The 25,175-nt window shown below is 33.4% G+C and overlaps 1 long non-coding RNA gene across 1 annotated transcript; it reads right to left on the bottom strand.

Annotated features, from left to right (window-relative positions):
* Positions 1-1,332: 1,332 nt before the first annotated feature.
* Positions 1,333-6,824, bottom strand: LOC128552254 (uncharacterized). The gene is made up of 3 exons (XR_008369025.1): positions 6,601-6,824; positions 5,978-6,097; positions 1,333-1,382 (listed from the first exon to the last, which is right to left on the bottom strand). It is a non-coding gene; the product is annotated as an uncharacterized LOC128552254 (long non-coding RNA).
* Positions 6,825-25,175: the final 18,351 nt, after the last annotated feature.

Raw genomic sequence — 25,175 nt, 5'->3', positions numbered from 1 at the left:
ACATAAAAGAATAGTATTAACTAGATTTCATTGTTGTATAAAACAGTTATCACTAAACATTATGAGGTATAGAAAAGTTGTGTTTCCGGTATCCCAACCTACCCGAAATTTTTGACCCGACCCTAAATGTTTTATGGCCTTGGAGATTTTTTTCAACTTTTTAACAAAAAGTTGCAAAACTGCACTTTTTACGCTTTAAACATGGTCAGTGATGTTAGAAATCAACTTACTGATGCTCTAAAGGCATAACACCCTTATTTGTACATGTATTCATTTTTGACACAAAATAATTTCCGAAAGGTCCAACTCAATAACAAAAAAATCAAAAGCATAAAAATTACCGACCTACCTATCCTATTTTTAGCATGTTACCGGAAACAAACATTTTTTTTGTTAGGTCTGATGTAGTTTTAGAATACAAAACATTGAATTAAATAGACCAATACTTAGCGAATATTTCCGATGCACATAAATGTTTTGAGATTATCCCTTAAAATACAGCTTGAACATCGGATTACAATCTCGGATTCGGTATCGGATTAATTCGCAAATGTCTATTAGGAGTATACGGAATGCGTACACTCCCGTATACGGAACCATTTTCCGCAGTGTAATAACCTTTTCATTGCAATTCTGAACGTTCATGCAGAAGTATTAAAACGTTAATCTTCCTACCAGTGTTTGTACAAGATTAACTCTCTGTCTCCTAAGAGATGTTACACAGCCAGCAACATCAACGTATCCCAAAGTCTTTCCATGTTCCGTTAGATAGTCTAGTGCAATGAACGTACCAGTTCGTCCAACGCCAGCACTTTAACATAATCACAACAAATAATCATCAAAATATGTTGAATATTACGTGTACATTCGTATAATTTCAGTAAAATATATCATAAAGGTAATAGTGCATAAGATAAAAAGTTAAACGTTTGGGTACAAGGAGTTACCCTGGTCTGTAAGTCATTTGACTGTTAATACCACTTTTCTTTTAATTATTTATGTCGTTTGGTAAGTACAAGAATAATGATCACTTTAGACATTTTATATGTGCAGGTTTATTTACTTAAAAATATTGTAAGCATTGAAACATTTGACAATTTAGGGTGTACCGGTTTATAAAGCGTTTCAAATGACTCTTTGAATGTCTGGAACATATAATATTCCAAATGTAAAACAAAATGCAAAACTAAAACAAAAAATAATTTCATAAACACGATACAAATAGTTTACCTGCAGTGAACGATCATCGGTCCGTCACCACGTGCAAGTGCATTATTGGTTTTGTTTAGAAAGTGAACTAGTGAAGAGGCATGTCTTGGAATACGTTTGTCTGGCCATGCAGTGAAATGAAACTGGGTTACCATCTTCTCTGCCAAGTTGGCCTGAATATAACATAGCTACATTATAGCGTAAGTAACAATAATAAACAAAATTATGAATAGATTAAAAATATGGTATACAACTACATCAAAAGCTATGCATTTTTCTCTTGACAAGACCCAATAACGAAAATACTAAAATATTGCTTTACAAAAATTAAATAGAAGTGGATTCGAAATAGTGCATGTTGAAGTGGTACTATGGTATTCAAACGCAGATACAACAGATTTAGTACTTGGCGATTTGTTGGGATATGGGCCGCCGTGAAAAAAATATTGAGAAATATAGAGACCTATACCACATTGTACATAGAAGTGAGGTATTGCAATTTCCGATGTATCTCTTTCCAGGCACGCGACTGGAAAAAGTTATGACCTCATAAATATGGCAGCTAAATAAGAAATAAACAACGCAGAAAATATATGACTGTTGAATGATTACAGTTGACAACGTCCTTGAAAACTATGTTATAATTGTAAAAATGATATATTTAGTGAAGGTAATGTTAATTCTAGCAGATAAAACACTTTTATAAAAAGAAGATGGAATTTGTTATGTTTAAAATGGGAAAAATATCCATAAATGAAAGAAACTCACGAAAATGACTAAATAACGATATTAAGTGAGCAAAATTCTGTTTAATGACGCAGTATAGTCAATTTAAGATAGAAATAGTCTAATTATCAATCATCTTTAGAGTCAGACAGCATAGTCATATATACCTTTGTTATCTGTACGAGTGTATCAGATCAGGGTAATGCCCCGACACTGTGTTTAGAACGCAAAATCAATAGTAAGAAAATCTGTTACATGGAGCAATCTTGAACATGCTGCTTCTAATACATAATCAGTTTAAAAGCGTAAACTATTCCCTAGTGTTGATTTTCGTATTAAAAATGAAAAATCTAATTAAAACATACTTCCCGTAAACCTGAGTCGAAGGCATCTATAAAAGGAATAATCAGAAGTTTCTCTATATATATTTTAGTCCAGTATACTAGGTGGTCTATGGTTTCATCATCGTTTAATGCAACAGTATATTTACATTCTACATAAGAAACATTATAGTACTAAACCTACACACGGAGTCCTTCCAATAAACAGGATTTTGTCACTAATCACATCCCTGAAGTTTGTATTACAAAGTTCGCATAGATGATCAGCAAGATTATGTTGAATTCCTTAATTGCATATGCAATCACATTAAGCTCGTTTCATAGATAATTCAACCTCTTATACATGTACCACTACTAATTTATTTGATCGTATAACTTCATGTCGAACTGCTATTTTACCCCACGTGAGAAGATATTGCGACAAAGTATATGCAAACTCTATTGAAAGCATTTGTAGTCAGTACCAAATCTCGCAAAATCCTAGAAAATTTAAAAACAAACAATTATTAGGTTTGCTGTTCAGTTGTTTCATATGATATATTTACTCTTTATACCTATTTACCAAATATTCTAATGCATGACAAAGGAACTGCTTGAATCAAACGTACTTTTTGTGCATTAAATTTTAGTTAAGCCTTTTCTGCTTGTAACATAACTAAACATTTTTCCATGCAAACCAGTCAGGCAGTTTGTAAAACTCTCTCCTTCTAACTGAACAAAATTAATGTTCGATAAGGAAATGCAGATTTTCGAGAAGTTATTCCGTGAGTACTACTTCTGTCTAGCTTGTCGCAGATTTTTTTTCGTTTGATTTAGATAACGTTACACACAGTCAGCTGTGGTTACTTTATAAAAAATAATTTACGCATTCTTGATGATGTTTACAAGTACGGACAATCAGTAATTGCTCAAATAATGAATATTTTTATGCCACGGGGTGCAGTTATTAAATAAAACTAACAATTAAAAGATTACAATACAACATCGCTTGGGATTGACAAATCGCGATGTTTAAAATTGATTTAAGTACACAGATTTTCTAGAGTTGTTTTCTCTTTTAAGACAGGGATGGTCCCATACAATCTTTTGAAATATATGAGCCCAGGTATCTGTTACTTGATACCTGGTTCGTCGCACAATAGCTTCGTAGGTCATGTTGTCTGTCCTGTCTGTTATATGTGATGTGAAATAAATACCTTTTCCTTTACCTTTATATAATCGCCAATACATCTTTGCAAGAGCGACTTTCAAGATTTAAATGAACGTTATCATTATAGTCTTTTGCAGCACTACCGCTATTATCAACTGCGAGAAATATTCTACTACATGTCACTACCGTACTTCAGACTTGTGTGTTCAATAGCAATTTGAAAACACTTTTGTTACGATGTGTATCAAAACAGTAGTTATTTATCAAAATTCAATGGACATGTTCCCAAATGTATTTGGTATAATGATAAAATGTTTCATTATATGCGGTTCGGACCCGCTTATTTTGAGATATATTGCATATTTGGTGTTCAGTCCTTTGTCAGCTGAATGCTACACATTCCTTTTTTATCATGACTTAAGAAAGAGGTAGTGGACGCCATAATAGGTATAAGTTAAAGCCCACTGGTACTGAGCTGCTTTGATATTTCTATGCTTTACTAATTTGTCGGATCTTTGTAATGTTCAGCTGTTGTTCTGCTGTCTGCAACGGCATGGAGAACATGCGTACATGGTTTGTTAAAAGCTTTAAGAAGATCCCTTGAAAGTATAGGACTCAACTAATCAAAATCATAAAAGACTTGGTTTGACTAAGTTTGCTAATGAAAGGTTTCGAAAGGGAAAATACCCCTCATGCCCCTTTGCACCAGCTTAAGCGGAATTCTATTATGATAATATTAAAGAACTCCATAATAATAAAAGACCAGAGGTTTTACATATAACTATTTACCCCATTATTTTTGTGTTTCACATAACGTGCCTTTAGTTTCCCTTGTGTGAATAAGACATCCAGTTGTCGGGGGCTTAATTTTATGTATACAGTTCTATAACGTTGTAATATGGTGGGGATATAGAGTTTGGGCATTTTTACCAAACGACTGTTTTAAACACACCACTGACCGTTCCAAAGCGTTGTCACACTACGTTCCTTTATTTTTATATTTTGAGCTTGCTGCCTATATGCTTACCTTGTTCATATATCATCTAACCTATACATGCATTGCTACAGTGTTACGATTTAAAGAGGCTGTTTTGATGGAACGATGCATTACCATGAATCAGAGTATTTCACATATCGGATCTGTTGAGAAGCACTTCAGTTGCAGAGAAGAAATGATAAAATAAGAAAATGAAAAGATTGCTTTGTTCCAGTTATGACAACATTACCATCTGCCCCTGATGTCCTTCGTTCTGCAATTAGCTGAACGTAATTGCGAAAAGCCCATGTTATACTCAGAACGTTTTAAACGCAAGGTTAATTAATAATACTGTGTTAAGATAACTTTATTATCGCGGGGCTGAATACGAATAGATAAAACACTCTCAGTGTTGATGTCAAGTTTAAATGAATATAGTTCATCAGTAATTTTGAGTAATTATGAAGTTTTATTTTATGAATTTAAGTCTTGCTTTAAGTTAAACTTCTACAATCATAATTATCTTGACCATGCTTAAATCTGATCAAGATAAAATTGCAAACAATGGCTGTAATTTGCACATAGTCATATAATTAGAAAATAGACAACTGCTTGTGCCGGCACTGACTTGTACTGCACGTTCGTCAAATTTCTTCCCTTCTAGATACTTATTTAAAGCAAATACTGGTAACTTATATTCCCTTATTGTATGTTATATTTCTTGTAACTTTCGGAAATGATCATATTTTATATTAAACACCATAATAATAGTCGAAAATGATTAATATAAGGAGGTAGAAGCTACGTGTAAAAATGCATTGTAAATTAAGTGGGTGGGGTATAAATAAAACAGCTAAAATAAACGAAATACACTTTTTCTGGGAAAAGTAAATATAAACATTTACAATGTCTCATTGGCTAGTTTAATGGCATGATATCCGATATTATAAGCAATTTTAATGATTTTTCAAACATTAGTCAGCAGTATTATTTTCGTAATCGGTCGCCATATTGATGACGTCATTTCCGGATCCAGTCGCGGTCCCCAGAAGAGATACATATATATTGATTTTGTCTTAGACCAAGAAATAATTTGGTATATGTGGCTATATTTCACAACTACTTTCGAGCGGGATTACATATGGCAGTGGACTAATTTACGTTTTTATGATATTGAGTAAACATCACATTTTAGCCATATGTAGAGTATGATGATTACTTTTCGATAACATTGTTAATCTGTAGGAGCTTTTATTTTTGACATTTTATTACCAATTTGAACTCGTGACAGAGCTATTTGCTATGCAAATTATTTGTATAATTTTGTTAAATGTAAATGCACTTTACCCGGATTGTCAACTCTGCGCTATAATGTTCAATAGTACAAAAATGCACATCTTACCTTGGAATGAATGTGGGAAAGTTTTCAAACTATTAAATTAGGTCATTGGAATTGATCGTTTCATTTTGAATGGAGAAACATTCTCCATAAAATACGATGTATCATATTTCTAGTACACCTAGTTTCAGTCATCTTGAAACATTCACTGTTCCTGCATGTAATTAAACCGTTACCTTTTTTAACGTGAACGTCCGTATTGTAAATTGTGAAAACTGCTCAATCTTCTTTACGCGAATGTCTATATTTCCAAACATTTCGTTTCCATGTTCTGGCCAGTACTGTGTACATTTATTCTACAATTACAAAGATTATCATAGTTGAGAATTTTAAGTAATACAAGGAAAAGATATACATTGTATTCTTATTGCAAACTTTCTGAAGCGTTCCCATTTATTTTTCAAATTTACAAATGTACAAGACAACGAAACATCGTAGCTCTAACGATACTTGAAGTGTGTTGTATTGTTAATATATGATGTAATATAACAGTTTGTTATCAATGGTAACGGACAATAGTTTTAACGGACAATAGTTTAGTATTATATGATGGTTGCCCTAAAGAAAAACATGCAGTTATTAATTTTAATTTGCATGTTTTTAGCAGTAACTAGTTTTACCACTTCTGATATTCTGCTCATCTTTGAAATAAATGCAAATTATTACTTTCAAAATGCGTATAGATGCTGAATAAAAAATAGAACAAGTTGATACAGTTAAGTATAAGGGATATATACTACATACATTTTCCTTCACAAGATGTATTATATGAACATAAATGGATACACTTTTACTTTACCTTTCCTTCTTCTATAACATTAGTAAGCATAACAATTTTGCAGCTATCAACCTGCTATACCATCTTCCAGAAATCTTGTAGTGTCTCCTTTGTTGGCCCTGAAATATTATTATGTTTTCTGGTTTTCGTTTTCATTTAATCATATGATAAATACCATTAACTGTGTTATTGTACTGTTGCAATTCAAGATTAAGCAGACAAATCCTTACCTTGTGATGCAATGTATTTCCTTACTTGTTTGAAGCACTGAAATAAAAACTACAGTTGAATATAAAAGTTTCCTTGTTATATCTTTTTACATTCTTACGTTATCAATACAGATTGCACTTGCAATGAAACTGATTGCTCGTGTTATATTTTTCTTGTTATGTAAACATATCGTTCTCTTTTTAGGTACAACCAATTCATGAAATTGTAAATGTTTCCGTATTATTATATTGTTCTTGTTGATGTGGTTAATTGAATGGTATGATGGAAATATGCATGTCATTTTTATGCTTTGTAACTTTGTATGTTGTATGTTACCTTCAGTAATTATTATTATTATTATTATTATTATCATTACTAGTACTATTACTACTATTATTACTCAAGCTATATACATACATTAATGTAACAAGCGTTAATATAATCGGAGTCTGAACCTGTCTCTTCATCTATATCAAGCACCACTTGCGTGTCGTTATCTAAAACATACAGAAGTACGTTTAAATGCAACTTTTTGCTACCATCTGAATATATATTTGTGTGTGTATTTAAATAAAAAAGCGATTATAAGTTTACTTTTTGATGATGACAACCAATGTAAGCATATAATGCAACCAAACGAACTGCATTCTCGATCTGATGGAGTCCTTTTATGACAGATATTGAAACGTTAAACAAAGCTAACGCCCACTAGAACTACTGGCTTATTACAGTATAATTGAATTGACTCCATGGTTTCAAATTACCAGAAAATATGTATAAAAAGATCTGCAGTAGACATATAATACAATGAAGGCCATTGTTTGTGTCTATCTGCTAAATAAAAGCTTTACTAAACTGTGAAAACATTTTTCCTTGATTTCAAAAGTATATCGGCCTATAAAATATAATATTCAAAAGGCAGCTTACATAATTATCTATTCTGAAGTAACAATCTATATACATAAGATGGAATGACAAACAGATCACATGATATTTTTTACAAATGGCATGACACGTTACTTAGAAGTAATGTTTATTTTGAAATTAACACGGTTTGTGGAATTATTACTGACACGCCAGTTCCTTACTTCACTTACAAAAGAGAAGAGCCGTGAATGGCTCTTGTCTTAGACTATAGAATCTATACAATTCATTCGTTTGCAGTAATGTTCTGTTTACAATACCATAGCAGGATTGTAAATCTAATTTAAATATCAAAATGTTTTGTAGTTAAAAACTTACTACTATAATATTTAACCTAAATTTTGTAGATGGAAATGTATGTTTGATCTACCGTAGTAGAATGTCTCTAGTTACTAGGTAGCAATATATTGTAAAATATGTATGCATAAGTGTTGATCCGCGCAGTTACCACACTCCTTAATACTTCAAATTTACTAAAACAATTTATTACCTTGAACATATAACTTAGAAATATTACAATATCAAGTTTCAGCAATATATTTCGAAGATGGATTATTGATATTCTAGAACTTACAGGCATACAGGTTAGTATATCTGTTCTTCTTTTTGTTCTGTGATTTCATGGCATCGGAATAATTTTCTGTCATACCTTGAGGCAGGCCCTAAAACAAATGTGCGAGCAATATTATCGTACGATAAAACTGATTACTATAATAGATAAATGTTACAACAAACATTTCAATTAAGAACTTGTTATCTTATAAACGGTAAGTATTACGTCCTATACTTGTAATGCAAATATTTACGAATGAATTGACAATGGTATTAGCACAGCAAGACAACTAAATATTAGATTACCTTAAACTCTTTTTCAATCCGCCACTTTTCAGTGTTACCAGTTACAAGATCTAACAGATTCTCTACTTTGATTGCTGTGCTTGGCAATGTCATAGGCTTCATAAAGTCATAATATGCTTGCTCCGGTATTGCATCAATATTCTGTGCAGCCAAAGTTGTATTGATGTATGTGTTATTAGGTGACCTATAAACGACTTGCTCGACTTCTCGTTGTACAGATCTTTCAAACACTACATTCATAGATAAATAGACAGCTATTGTTAAGAAATAATATTATATCATAATACTTAAAATGTACGCTCGTATGTATTGGACACATGTGTGTAGTTAAGTGATAGGTAAAATGCCTTTTAAGAATAATTGCTGAAATCATTGCTGAAATATGAAATTTCGGTCTTCCATTCAAATAAGGTTTTCAGATATTCAGACCTGAAATGCTAACGCAGACAATCTGTTTGTGGATAACGTACACCATTGTTAACACTTGAAACCGTATGTTTTGCTATCCATTTATTTCAACAGTCGGAATTAACAGGACATTTACCTAACAAGCAATAATTAATTATAATTTGTCATATTCGATAAGCTGAAGAATGAATATTACTAGCATAACAGTACTTTTGAACATGAAAGTGGTAGAATGCTGTTGTAACAACTTTTTATATGAGCCGAACCATGAGAAAACCAACATAATACATTTGCGACCACAATGGATCCAGACCAGCCTGCATATCCGCGTAGTCTGGTGAAAATCCATGCTGTTCGCTAACAGATAGTCTTTGAAAGCGTACGGCATGAATCCTGACCAGACGGCACGGATGCTCAGGCGGGTCTGATCCCATGCTGGTCGCAAATGCACAATGCTGGTTTTCTCATGATAGCGCATTGGCTGTTTACATCTCGTTAAAAGTCGCCTGTTATAGTCAAACAAAAATACATGTATCCTTAAAACTCAAAACAAACAAACAAAGAAACAAGGGAAAGAAAACAACTAGATCTACTTTATAAAACCTTTAAGCGCATTTCGCATTCCATATGGGTATATTAACAAGTAAACTATCGATAGTGTGCATTTAGCATATTTAAGAGGATATTTCGAATCAGTCTATGATTTTTACCTTTTACGCCCAACAATGAGGATACCAATGCCAACTGCTAATAAAAAGATACAAACGGTTACACAAATGGCAGCTATAATCATATCTTTGCCAGAATTTATTGAATCCTCCTGTGGCATTTCTGAAATGTCATATGCATTTAATAATTAATTACATTTATTATAACAGTGACCTATCTTTCGTTCTTTAATCTAAACGTCACATGTATATGACTAACTACGTATATGTATTTGGAACACCTTTCCCATTAAATATCATCAAACGATAAAATCCACGATAATATGATGCCGCCGAAATATGTGCAGATGTCTTCAAATTTACTATTAACTAAACAACGTTACGCGAGTAGGCCAGTCAATACTGCATAATGCGTTTCGGTATACTGAATAAGTCTTTTTGCTGTAAAATGGTAATGTACATATCGGACAAAAGTCTTTATGTTTGTTTGGCATTATGCATATTGTTATCTTGACAACAAACTAAATTAATTACAGTAAAATGAGGAATATTTAAAGTCAAATGCCTGAAAATGCGATCGATAATATCCACATATTAGTTTGTAACTTACGTGTAGCTGTAGAACAGACAGGATCTTCTCCACTCCATTTTCCAGAGTTGTCAATAAGTATACATTGTCTCTGCGCACTTGTTGTGGGAGTAAAGCCAGTATAACACTCTACAAAAATGCTGTCATTTAACTGAAATACTGATAATTCTGCAAAGTTTCCGAAATTCAAATGATACCCGCCATTATTATACGCTGGAGGTGGTCTACATGTGATTCGAGAACAACTCGGCGCTACACCAGACCAACTTCCATTAGCGGTACACGTGCGTGAACGGTTATGAGGTGAGAAATATCCTATTTCACAAAAACCGTAAATGTGCGTATTAACATTGACATTCCATCCTGTATATCTAATGTTATAACTTGTAAAATAGCCACCATTGGTTACAAGGTCGGGTCCCATGCAAGTGACGGGCATGCACGAATGATTACGATTTGTCCATGTTCCGTCAGACTGACACATACTGTAGATGTTTCCAACTGAATAAAACGTTTCTGTACATTTAAGACGAATATTTGTTCCGAAAGGCAATTTTCCATGTGAATATTGACTCCCATTCATAAATAAGTAAAATGCATTTGAAGGCGGATTCAGAGGACCACAGGTTACTAAAACACAATGTGGATTTCCTTCAGTCCATACACCACCACTCTGACATGTTCGTTCTGCAGGTTGATCGCGTAATGAAAAGTTCCGATTACAATACGCTTCAATGACTTCATTAATAGGTTTTATTCCAAATTTGTAAGGTTGCATAGTTGAATCTAGATAATATCCATTATCAAAACTGCCAGGATGTTCGCAACCTTCATGTTTTAATTTACAAGCTGGTTCTTGGCCACTCCAATTATATGAGTTTATACAAGTTCTCGTGGTATCTCCTATCAATTCATAACCAGGGTCATCACAGAAATACCTCACCACTCTTCCAACAGGAAACCAGAGATCATCCGGACTAAAGTGCAAATAAATTTGCGAAGGTTTCGGAGGAGCTAGGCATCTGACTAAAATATTTAATTATGCGACACATTTAACTCAAATGTGTATTTAAGAGAGGCTATTCAAAATCTTATTTCAAATATTCAGTCACGTCTATTTATTTTTCATATCAACATTGCATTAACAATCACATTATCTTAAGGGAAAACATACCCTAATGTCAGAAATTGTTCGCTGACTCTTATGCCCTTTGATTAATAGCATGTTGAAATTGCTACAATTGTGATAACATCATATCAAAGATTACTACTAATAAATTAGAATTAAATCAAATAGACATTACCTCAAATGTCTATCAGAGGAGGAACGTCCCTTTTATTATTTTTTTTCTTTTTTAACAAAAAACCTGAATATTACCCGTTGCAATTTCGAATATATACTGTCTTCTTAATAATTTTAATTTCCATACATTGTAATGAATTTTAGAAAAAAAAGAGAAAATCCTTGACGAATTTAAACAATGAATATTCTTCTATAGTTTGTCACTGGATCTAGGCAAGTTTTAACGGGATGGGATAAAAATCATGTTTAAATATGTAACTCACGTGCTGCTAAAACCTGACATTTTATTGATTGAAATGCTATGCAAATGTCTAATATATTTCACAGATGCACATCTGGTATCTGCGCCTTATCTATTCCAATAAAATCTCTTTATTGAGCAAAACAGATGCAGTCCAATCCAAGCCGAAAACGCTTTAGAACTATTAATGTGTTTATTCGCTTATTTCCTTCGCAGTGACATATTTATAAATGTGATGGACAACGTGCCCTTTGCAACACAAATATATTATTGAATGGAAATTCTTGGCAGAGAATCCTGGAAGTATTGCATATGATATTTCCTATATAACGTGCTGTTTCTCCGTTTTAATTTTACATCTATTTTATCTGAAAGGCTATACAGCATGTATCCAAATAATAATAATATATCAATAACATTTCAGTACAGGATTATTCTTATGTGTAGTGTATAGTTACTCTAGTTATAACACTTGCTTAAACTGCATAACCAGACTAATTTCTATTGTTATGTATGAACGTGGATATTGTAGTTATCTCAAATACTACAATTTGTTTGCCATACAATATAAATCTTTCTAAAAAGATGTGTTTGCATAGAGACGTCTTATCTATTCTTTTCTATTTTATTTAACTAATTGTATATTTGGAACTTAGCCTATTTAATCATAACAATATTAATATATGGTTTCACTTACCTTTACTAACATACACACAGTCCGATGTTGTATTATATGTGCCATCTGACCGGCAGTACATAAAGACACTAGCAGCTGAAGAGACATTCAACAATTGTATTATGCTTCCAAAAGTGTTGTATTCACCAAATGTACTGCGTCCACCAGATACTATCGTTCCATTGCAACCATGTAAGGGAGTTAATAACGAACAACCGTTAGCACCGGGAATCAGCATATCTGGAAAGTCATAAGATAATTTAGTCCTTTCATCGACAATGTTGTTATCTGGGAACAATATGTTGAAACTAACAAAAAGCAGATTTAGAGCCTTTTGACATAACTCAACAACAGAAAATAAGTTCTATAAGTACGTTTGTAAAGGTTAAATGTATTTCAGATCATGAAAACAGAAATTAATTGGAAATGATTTCTAAAAGCAAAAAACGCAAGTAAACCAAAATTGTTTTTTTCCAACAGCAGCATACAGTTACCTGTTTTATTGAACTGAAGATAAGAAAAGACATGTTTTCAATTCTCATAAAATAGTTTACCGTACGTTTTTTGTCTCTTATTATCATAATATTAAAAGGGCTTATTACAATATAATATAAAAATCAGCAGCTTTGATACGATTATCGATATATCATATTTCAGTTTATCACATGTTTGACGTCGCTGGAGTGTAATAAAGCCATTAAATAAAAATGATAATACACTAGTGTAATAAAGCTTTGATGTCGAAGTCATTTATAGTAAAGGCGACGTCGGTCGAATTGTCTTGTTTATATAGTAAAAGAAAGTCGATTTTTTGATGTTTCGACAAGAAAGGTTAACATGTGATAAAAAGAATATTACATTTGTGACTTACCATATTGAATTTATTAAACTGATTGAATAAAATTGCAGAGCCTCGCATTTTATAATTTTATTCAACTCGTTTAATAAATTCAATATGAAAAGACAGTCATGTAATATCCTCTATTTCAACTAAACGGTACCTTTTCTTGTTAGACATGTCTTTTCACTGAAAAGAAAACTAACCGTAAACATGTACCACAAATAGTTTTATAATTTTATGTCATTCGATTTATATAACGTGATACGACAACCGACTAAAAATGAGTTGAAAGTGTGTTCCTAAAAATAATATACATGTGGATGAGACTCCTGTGGTTATTGGGAACACTATAAAACTTTACAAAAAGCAATCTTTTGTTCATTTAGAACTTGTCCATACAATTTTAAGTACAGTTTCCTTAATGGATGTTTATTTTTGTATGTCTTTGTATAAATATTATAATAAGTATTTCCATCCGTTTTCTTATTAAATGTTTTGATGTCGAGATTGTTTAAATTTAATTGTCATCTTTTAGTGGTACATATAGACTCCAATTTGCCTCCGAATATAAATGGACAGGTACAACAGTACAATCAAATATCTATAGATAATGGTGACATGTGTATGCATATGACTCAAGGCACATATGTCTCAGTTTCATTATCATAATATTTCTGTATTCATTTGATCTTATATCATTATGACCGTATGGCAAAAGCATGGCTTTAATTGAAGGTATAGATGGCCGGATATGCCTATCTGCACCTACTTGTTATACATTCACGTCGTTGTATAACGTATATTACAAATATTCATTACTTTTTGTCCACCTCTATGTTGTTACATTTCAGGCAAGCACTAGTAAAGTTATCGAAAATGCCAGTCCGGTATACACTGAATAAGCAATTATGAGATATAAATATGTTATGGGCTATAATGTACGACTTTAAATGCGATCAATTCTAATCTGAAATGCAGCTTCTTTTCATCTTTTCATATATTGTCAAAGAAATGCGAACCTTTTATTATTTTTTTCAAGCGTTATACGACAGAAGTGGAAATTCCCAAATTAGAGAGAAAAGCATATTTCAGGTTTAAACTTGAGTCTCTGTCAGTAAACAAAGTTTAAAGAAATTCTGTCCATAGGAATTTTTTTGCCAAGATACATAGGAAACTGTCAGAGGTGTCTTTAAAACAAAAACTAGAAGCAGTGGATAAAAACTTCCCAAAGTTGCTATATTTGCATCGTTATATAATTCTCTGTATCAAAGTTTTATACTTGTCATTGCCACATATTTCTTTACTAGTTTTCATGACTATCCATACGCTTAGTTCAACAGAAAGTGCATATCTTCGTAATCTCGGGGACTTAAGTTTGATCACCGGACAAGGTGTATGTTCTCTGTGGCAATTTAAATAAGACATTGTTTTTGAAATCATACAATTTAGGACAACTGGTTAGGTCTGCTGCCCACCGTTACATAGCCGCAATACTGTTAAAACATCGTTAAACCCAAAGCTTACAAATATTACACATTTTTGTAATACTATTTATCTATCAAAACGGCAGAATGAAACGAGCGTTTACCTTGGTTATACGCATTGTTCAGAAGTATTCCCTGGTGATACGGCACTATCGTAAGTAAAATAAACTGTACCAATAATAGTAGGTTGTCCATCGGTAAAAACAGATACTGAAATTAAAACGATAATTGTTAGAAAATATTTTTAAATTTGTGCACTGCAAATATTATCTATAGTTAGATCAGTCGGAAGAAAGCATCCAAGACTCGGTTAAGCGATGTTATTGTTCTCAAAAAATCCCTGTTTATTTATTGATGTATGTTATTCGTACACTTGTGGTATATACATGCAACTGCAGTATGAATTTATCGTCTGATCAGTATTGAATTGCTACTATAATAATAAATAAACTAAGGAAAGCATAAGAATAATATAGAGTAAGAACTGTTTGATCTCTTCAGATCGTCCAGCAAGAAATTTATGTTGTGTTAGTGTATGTTTTAAGTTTTCAGCTTGAACATTTCGGTTTGGGTGGTTCTAATACCCCCGCCTTAAAAGCTTCGGGTACTGTTTAATCATCCCTTGGGTTTGGGTGCCTTCTCGTTGGTTGTGTCTTTTTTGTAGTTTCTGTGATATGCAGGTTCCATAATCACAGATTCCCTGTATAAATTTCTGTCTGTTATGCCCATTGTTTTCTCATTTAGGACAAAGTCATTATTACATCTCGTGACCAAGCACCACTTTTCAAGTAATTGCACTTCTTGCATCTTTGACGGTTCCATGTGCACAACCGTATGAATACATCAGCGGATGTTTCTTAATAATATCAATGTTGAGTTCTGTTCAACCCGAGGCTAGAGGGTGTGTATGATAGCTTGCATTTCCACTACTGTCCATGAACAGGCTAAATCAAACCGAGCCTGCAACATTTTCGTTTTTTTTCTTAGTGTGTGTTGGGCGACCTGTTCTTATAACCTTTTTATTGTGTTTTATTTTATATGCACAGATAAACTAGATTTAAATCCTATATGTTATTAATAACGAGTATTTACTTTCGCGATAACATTGTCGATACTTTATTGATTGTCATATGAAAACGTACGTCCTGAAGACATCAGAAACGGAAAGGTACAGGTACATACGTGCAAAATGCTGTGTTCCCAAAAACGGTCTTATTCTGGATTACATTTTTATAAGCGTCAGCTTTCTATTCTGATTACTCATTTGATGTATTGTAATCTGTTACTGGTGATTTTAATTTTACAACTATGTCAGACAACTGACAAATATTAAATGTAGTGCATAAAGTCAATGTCTTATAAACGACATTCTCATTATTTCAAGCAAAAGCAGTTAGTTCCTTTTTCTTTCTTTTTAATATTAGGTGTATGTTCAAATAATAACAAAATACATTCTTATTATAAGTCGTTTAGTTGCTACATACAATTAAGCACATACACATTGCTGGTAATGCTTTAATTGTTTGCGTGCCTTCGCTTTCATTGATACCATTTGTTTCAAATTTGCATTATGTTTGTATTTCCAATATTTTAAATTTTCCAAAAAATAAATTAGTGATTTTTCCGTATGCCATGGCCAAAGAAAATTACACATCGTCTGTATCTGACAGATCATAAAGTTGACGCCTTGGGATTTGTTGTTCGCTGTTTTTCGCTGTTTCAGATCTCTGTTATTATACCAAGAAAATATAATACACTTTTTTTGATAGGTATCATAGCCCGTACGACTCTTTGAGAGATGTAGACTTCCAAAAAGAAGATAATATCTCAACCGTCACCATATTGAAATGCAAAGTTTCAGCCGATGTATCCACTTCTTGAAGGCATCACGGTACGCTGATTTGGGCACAGTAATAAGGTACTGATGAATGGCAGATCCAAGTGCCTGTCGGGACTGGTATTTCCGCCCAGCAAGGAATGATTTCAATTTCGGAAACAAAAAGAAATCACATGGGGCAAGGTCTGGGGAATACGGGGGTGAGGCAAAACAGTTACTTTTTCTTTCTTCAAAAACGCCGTAACTATTGCGGAGGTATGAGCGGGGGCATTGTCATGTAGAAGACGGACATGTTTAAAACAAGTGGCAGGGCGTCGTTTCTGATAATACTTTTTCAGTTTCTTCAGTACTACGTCTTTGTAGTACTTTCCGGTGATGCTTTTGCCCTTTTCACCGGCACTTTTATTGCGACTCCTTCACCAGAGAAGAAGATTGCATACAAAACCTTCTTTGCACTCAAAGAACGTTTGGCAATTATTGGGCGTTTGCTGTGTTTAATGGCCCAGATCTTATTGCTAACCTTTCTGACGGGCTCAAAATAATGGACCCAGGTTTCATCACCTGTGACGACATTGGCAAACTGCTTTTTGTCATATTTTGGAAACATTTGAAGCAGCTTTTTGGCCACTTTAACCCGTTGCCTGTTTTGCTCATCAGTCAACAGATGTGGCACCCATCTAGCAGAAATCTTTCTGACTTTCAAATGCTTCTTCAAAATAAGGTGAACCGTTGATAGTGATATGCCTACCTTTCGTGCAATATCACGAACTGTAAATCTGGCATCTCCTTCAATGATTTCCTTTATTTTGGAAACGATTTCTTTACGAGATGCAGATTTTGGCCTACCTGATTTTGGTGCATTTTTGATGGACTCTACACCAGACTCAAATTTCTTTTTCCACCGCCGAACTGTGTCATAAGACACACAAGAAGGTCCATAAGCAGTGGAAAGTTCAGTCATCAGCTGCTTCAAAGAACAACCAAGTTTTGAGCGAGCTTTGATGTAAGCCCGTATTTCATCTTTCTTGTCGACGCTTCTACCAACCATTTTTACTACAGTGGTCAATGATTGCGTGTATTCAAATGGCAATTTTTTTGTCTTACACTTAGTCTAACATGTACATTTATACACCGTTGTGTAGGTATTGAATAACCCTATACAGGTAGGTATTGGTTTTTATCGTGCCCCACGTGGATATCGAGCTAGAGGACAATAAGCAATTCATATCGAACACTCCTCGTAGTCTCTTCATTATGAAAGTTACATTATGATCTTATATGTGCAGTGACAGGAATTTGTACCCATCTAACCTTACTAAAAGTTCATAATAAATCATTTACTGACTATTTCCTCAGAAAGGGAATGTTGTATAAAATACAGTAAACATGTTGGGTGCAAGATATTATCCGTAACTGTAATAAAATCTGTAAAACGATCCTTTGGAAGCAAAGAATGCAACCAAGAAGAATAATAGCAGACTCGGTTTGACTGAGTCTATTCATGAGAGGTAATGAAATGTGCAACACCTCTCACGCCCCATAGCACCGGCGTAAGCGGAACTCTATTACACATATGTTAAATAGACTCCATGATCCCAAAGGACCAGAAAATATAACAACACTGAATCCAAGCCTGTTCAGTAACTGATAACAAATATTGTGAAACTATTCTCTGGAAAAAAGATAATTAATACATACTGGCATTTAGACAGACCCACACCCATACTTACACGCATTTAGGCATACTCACGCACCAATGTATTTTCTTTAATACATTCATTTAATGTACGTCTTTTTTCATGTAAGTAACTCCAGAAGGTTGTTTCTTTTATAACAATAAGTATTTGAATTGCAGAGAAGATAGGAATGGTTCAGTCATGACACGAAAATGTATTAAAAGCATGCTTTCAAGTAGTTTTCAGTATTTATTTTTAAAATAACTATCTACGAGTCAGACTAATTAGTACTGATATAAAACTAATTCCCGTACATATTATTTTTGATTCCCTTATATTTAGAATGGCCTTACACACACAAAAATGAAGAATATACACAGGGTGTATTACAAATTATCAAAGAAATTATTAATAATTATCTCGCCGTAAAAATATTGAATCGCATAAATATCAATATTTTCATAGCAAACAACAACTGTTTAAGTGGAAAAAAGTAAGCTTACCGTTTCGGCTGTACCCTTGTAAATATTTAAGAAGAAACGATTTCTTAACATTAAGGCTTCCGGGTATAAACTGAATATATAAACATAAAATCCAATGAAGTTTGTGATCAGACATACAACGTAAAGGTTGTACCGGTTGAGATAAAGATTAATATCACCGTTTTCAAAGGTACCCGTTTCTCCTTAGCCTTGTTTTATCATTTAAAATTGTATTCACTTGGTGCTTTAATGATAACCATGTCTGATGTTTACGCGAAATGTATCGTGTCTGCATATTCCAGCAAATGGTAATCATTCCAAACATTCGCATTCCTCTTAGTAATTTGGACCAAAACGATGACTTTAATAAATATCGTACTAAAGTCTTTATTATCATTGTCAAATACTGTTTTTGTTTCTTTATGAAGGGTATCGAAATTGCCATTATGATAATTACTTTGTCGATATGATTTATTTTATTTACCCTGATACGAAAATATCTTTTTAATATTATTTATCAGGTGGGAAAAAATAAACAGACCCAATTATTTGTCTTAAATAAAATGAATTACAAAACCGGCCAACATTGCTTTCAGGAAATGTGTTATATCCCACAGAAAAAGAATAAATATGTATCGTACTTGTTGTATGAAATCTAGTACTAATTTCTTCCCCAAAAATACGATACATACATAAATAGTTTGCTTTGATCCGTACACCTAAATCGTCCGATAGTATAGTCTCAATATTTTTGTTTCTACATGTGATATGTTAATGAAGAAAAAAGAACACAAATGTGTATACACGTTCAGTTTTGTAAGTCATTGTTCATGGAAACGTCGTTTTCCTTCTGTTAGCTGGTATACGAAAGCCCTGAACAAAGGAAATATAAAAAAGAATGTTTACTTGTTGCACAACTTTAAAATTTAGGAATATAACTAATGGTGTTTTTAAAATATGTTATTGTATGATCAGCACATTTTGGTCCCGTTAAATCTGATGATTTGTATGATTTATAAAACTTTTCAGTAGAGATAACGTATACAAACATTAAAAAGCCTTTAATACCAAAAATTACCTCTCAGAACTTGCAACGTGATAAGCGATAATAAATTTAACATTTTGTGAGGATGGCACGCCAAGTATTTGCAGAGTCTTAACACCTTCAACAGCATAATTGCCCGCGTTATTTATTTGTTTCCTACAACTCAGTTTGAAATATTACTTCTTCTTATATCAAAACTATAAATATATCCCGTTAGATAATAGATTCGTCCGCTTTTCCATCGCTATTTATCTGTTGTAAGGCAGTGAATGATTATTAAAACTTTAGAAACTGTCTAAACAGATTTCAAGATAAAATAAATGCAGTATTATATTCATTTGATAAGAATCTCTTTATACATTTTAATTAAGACACAACTTTTAAGTATACATCGTTGCTTGTTGAGAAAGAATAACACAACAGAATCAATTAAATACAAGCCTAATATCAACAAGAGACAAGAAGACAGCTCATGAACACTCGTGAAACCGGACATACACTATATCCAGTGTTTCAGTATGTTAGCATTTGCAATAATAAAACGGTAGTGACAATAAGAAAAACGTATTTTGTTCACTTTTAACCGAAAATGTGGAGGATTTGTAAAGTCTGTAAAGCTCAATTCCAATAATATTATTGACCTGTATCCTACGGGATTCTAGCAATTCACGTTTTAACTTTTTTTAACCTAGAAATGATTAATCAAGATTAAAATGAAACACCTGCAAGACCTCTTCCAAGTTCAATTCTTTTCTAATAGAGTTGGTTGAAAGAAATCGCCCGGGTGCACAGAATGATACATAATCCTTTATATTTACATGCACAACTTTCTGATTAATACCTTTTAAATAAAGTCTATGTGAACGTCCTTAGAAAGCATATCCTTCAACCAAACAACATTATAGTAGACTCGGTTTGATGACGTCTGCAAATGAGAGGTAATGTAAAGTGCACCAACTCTCAAGGCCATTGACACCAGCTTAAGAAATGTTCTATGATATGGATAATTAAATACACTTAATGATTTAAAAGGACAAGAAAACACTAAATCAAAATATTGGGCTACAAGGCATGTAAAGATTCCTTTGTAATGGTATAAAAATCTATTAGAAAGATCGTTTGGACACATAGAATGCAACTGAGTAAAGCAATAGCAGACCCGGTTTAACTGAGTTTGTTCTTGAGAGGTAATGGAACATGTAAAACCTCTCACGCCTTCTAGCACCAGCTTAAGCGGGATTCTGTTAAATGGATAATTGTTTAGACTCAGCGATCCTAAAGGACAATGACACGCAACACTGAATCAAAGTAAGGGGCGACTTTTACGACCGCCACACGGTATCTAAATATTGTTTTTTGTGATAGAAGTAAACGCTTTAAGAAAATCTTTAGGAAGCATAGAATGCAACAAAAAAATATAAAAACCTGGGTTGTTTCGGTCTTTAATCGAGTGGTAATATGGAGGTGCAACACACCTCAAGCATCCCCCTTGGCACCGGCAGTAGATAAATATATAGACACAATGATCCCAACGGACTTAGAAAATATAACAACACTGAATCCAAGTACTGGGCGGTTTGTTACGGTCGCCATACGGCATTTAAAGATTGTTGTTGTGGTAATAAGTAAAAAATAATTACAAAATCCTTTGGAAGTATAGATTGCAACTAAGCAGAGTGATCTAGCAGACTCAGGTTTGACTGAGTCTGTTCATGAAAGGTAATGGAAAGTGTAACTATCCTCACGCCCTTATCACTTGCTTAAGCGGAATTCTATTAGATAAGTAAATGGACACAATAATTCTAAAGGACCAGGAAATATAACGATACCGAATCCAAGTACGGGAGAAAGTTTAACAGTCGTCACATGGCTTTTAAAGGTTGTTGTTGTGATAGTAATAAAATCTGTAAGAAGGTCCTTTCAAGCATAAAATGCAACCAAGCAAAATAATAGCAGACCTAATTTTATTGCGATAATGGAAAGTGCAACAACGCTAACGTCACATAGCACTCGCTTAATCAGAATTCCCTTAAATACATTGATATCTATACGGACTCAATGACCTCAAAGGACCAAAATTATAAAAATTATAACAACAAAATCTGTTTAAGGATCCTTTGGAAGTTTGGAAGCAAAGGATGCAACCAAGGAGTATAATAGCGGACACGGGTTGATTGTGTCTGTTCATGAGAGGTAATTAAATAAGCAAAGCCTCTTACGCCCCATCCCTAGCACCGGCTTAAGCAGAGCTCTATTACGTATATGTTGAATGGACTCCATGATCCCAAAGGAACAGAAGCAACACTTCCAAGAATAGGGTGTCTTGTAATGACCGCCTTACGGCACTTAAAGATTGCTTTGTGATAGGAAATAAAATCTGTAAGAAGATCCTTTGGAATGGAACCAAGCAAAATATTAGCACACTCGGTTTGGCTTCGTCTATTAATAGGAGGTAATGTAAAGTGCAACACCACTTATTAGAGAGTTTGAGATTTCAAACTTCGCCTTCCCCTTCAACGTCTTTCATATATATTTTGGGTAAAACGTCACCGATATGCGTGTATTTTATTTATATCACACGTTGCTACTAAAGTTTTCCATGTAATATCACGTAAACCTAAGACTTCTCTTTATTACTATGCGAAATAAAAAGCTTAGTTTCAGGATTTCTGCTTATTAAGTTATTTGATTATCCATATATATAATTAGACTAAATTTGATGCGGAACACTATCAATAGGTATAAGAATAATAAAGTTTTGTATGGCTAATGATTTTAACTAAATACATTGAATTGAACCTGGAAGTATGAAGTTATCAACTGATTTTGAGAAACGTTGAGATTTTGTTCAAACTTTAACTTCTACGGCATATTTGTGTCCCCAGGCGGTATCGATTATACCAGATGAGCCTTTTTGTCGTATGAAGTGAAGTTTTGAACGTCCGAAGATGTGATATCACGAAAGTCGAAACTTCATTCTTTTTACATCCACTCTGTCCACATATTCGGCATCAAAGACTGAAATCTGGATGGAGGCATATGGCATGACAGTCATTTTACTTGAAAAATAAATAATTACGCGCGAATATCATTTGGTGGAACATTTTATTTTCACATCCAAATAAAATCAATCTGTTTCTGTCGGACACTTAATACGACAATTGCGTTTTAATTACAAACATAAAATGGTACTAGTAAGGCGGAAAATTCTTCTGAAGTATCAGACAATATTAGATCTATGATATCATGAGGAGAGACGTTTCCTGTTAGCCGTATGGGATAACTCCATTCTTTAAATGCACGGAACCAGAGCATGGCAGAGGGACATTGTGGGTTAATTCCCCCTTTGATTCTTACATTTTACAAAGAAAGTCGGTCTTGAAACTCGGTGTGACCCTACCCCCCACCCCCTCCCCCCGCCTTGAAATGGGGGATCCCCTCTTTAATGTTGGTGTCCCTCTAACCAAAATTCCTGGATCCGCAGATGTTTTACTTATAAAATAGTATATTAAAATCATATAGTGCTGTCTGAGAGTTTGGCATTATACAGAGTCATACAGAGTGTCATTATCACGTTGATATGATCATTATAGGTTATTAACTTTGTATGTGGATATATGCACCAGTTCTGCAGCGGTAACATTGCGCGACTTTAGGAGCGCAATATTGTCCGCGAAAGAATGAGTGCATATATCCACATACAAAATTGATAACCTTTTTATTACATATCCACTATGAAATGATTAATTTTTATCTAAATTATCGTTCTGTCACGAAAGACAGGAAAAAAATACGGAAAAAATTTCTCCGAAAACGCAATAAACAAATCAAACTGACGCGCCTAAATATTTTCCGCGAAAATGACGTCAACTTGTTGTCGCAACGTGCGCGTGGACGCCATGGACGTCACGCGATTATTTCCATTACAACGTTAAGAAAACATTCCACGTCCTATATTAGTCCAACTCATGACGTAATTATAACTTTCATTTCATTTCAGTCTGATAAATTACTACGTGCCAGTATCTAATATGTCAGATTAATCAAACTGTAAAAGTAAACAAAATGTTGCATAAATTACAAATTAAACAAACACACAACAGCAACAAAAATCTAAAGAAACGAGATCCGCAATGGACGGACCGTCAGGGGAGGTAACTAGAGTCACGGATTGGGACTAGTCCGAAATGAAAGCGTTCAACGTCATGATATGGAAAAATATTGCACGATCGCGGTCCACTGAAACCCAGTGGAAAATAATTTTAGGTATGTAATAATCATTTTTATTTCCTCTCATGCATGATTTACAATCGTGCATTCGTTGTATACTGACTATACTGACATAATTTTATATAAAATCTAAATGTTTGGAGCAACACTAACGAGTTTTTACATTGTTCACATTGTTTTATCGTTTATCGTTTTTTGTTGTTGTTGTTTTTTTTTTTTTTTTTTTGTTTTTTTTTTTTTTTTTGGTAATCGTTCTAATATCCATGCGATGATTATATTAATTGAAATGTTTTTTATTTAATTTTCATTTTTTCATTTTTAAAACCTCTTGTAAAATTCCTGCCCTTTCGGACAATTGGTATCAAAATGCACGAACAAAACGATCATAATTACGGATAAATTGAATGGGCGGATTAAAAGAAGTAAGGATCATTCTAATGTTTGAAATCTCAAGGAATTTTAATCGAACTTCAACTTCATACGTTAACTTCGCAAGAGACGTTGAAGGGGAAGGTGAAGGTTGAAATCTCAAACTCTCTATTATTTTCACCCCTTTCCCTCCAAACTCCGGCTTAAGGTATTAGGCCCCTAATAGTAATGTTTAAAAAATGGCATTTGCTTGGTATATTCATACAGGTGACCGTGCTTTATATTGTGTTGCAAATTTTTTTAAAATTTTACCGTGCCGTTTTTTATAATTTTTTTTGTAATTTATGGTATTTCCTCAAGCTCAAGTGGCGACAAATTTCAAAGTGATGACCTTTATCTAAAACGTTTACAGAGAATTCAATATACCATTATTTTTTATGAAAGAAACATCAAACTATTGGTAAACAATTATAAAACTTAAAATAAAACTGTCAGTATCATTTTTCTTAGGGTGCCTCAGGTAAACGGGTTAAATGCGACAGAGTTCTAACTCCACAATTGAAAAAAAATAAGGTCGAATGCTGTGGGTCTGTCTTGAATTTATTCAAAAATAACCTTGGGGCAGAAGTAAAACCTACCTACATTTCTTCCACAATATGTAGTCTATAGATTTAAGGCAAAATAAAGAACTTTTACCGTATGTAACTCAAAATTTTTTTAATAATGTCTCTACCCCTTCTGTTTCAGAGGTAAAT

This window comes from Mercenaria mercenaria, unplaced genomic scaffold (assembly GCF_021730395.1).
Source record: "Mercenaria mercenaria strain notata unplaced genomic scaffold, MADL_Memer_1 contig_2207, whole genome shotgun sequence".
Classification (NCBI taxonomy): Eukaryota; Metazoa; Mollusca; class Bivalvia; order Venerida; family Veneridae; genus Mercenaria; species Mercenaria mercenaria.
Note: the sequence above shows the minus strand (reverse complement) of the source record. Positions and strands in the feature narration are given on the sequence as shown.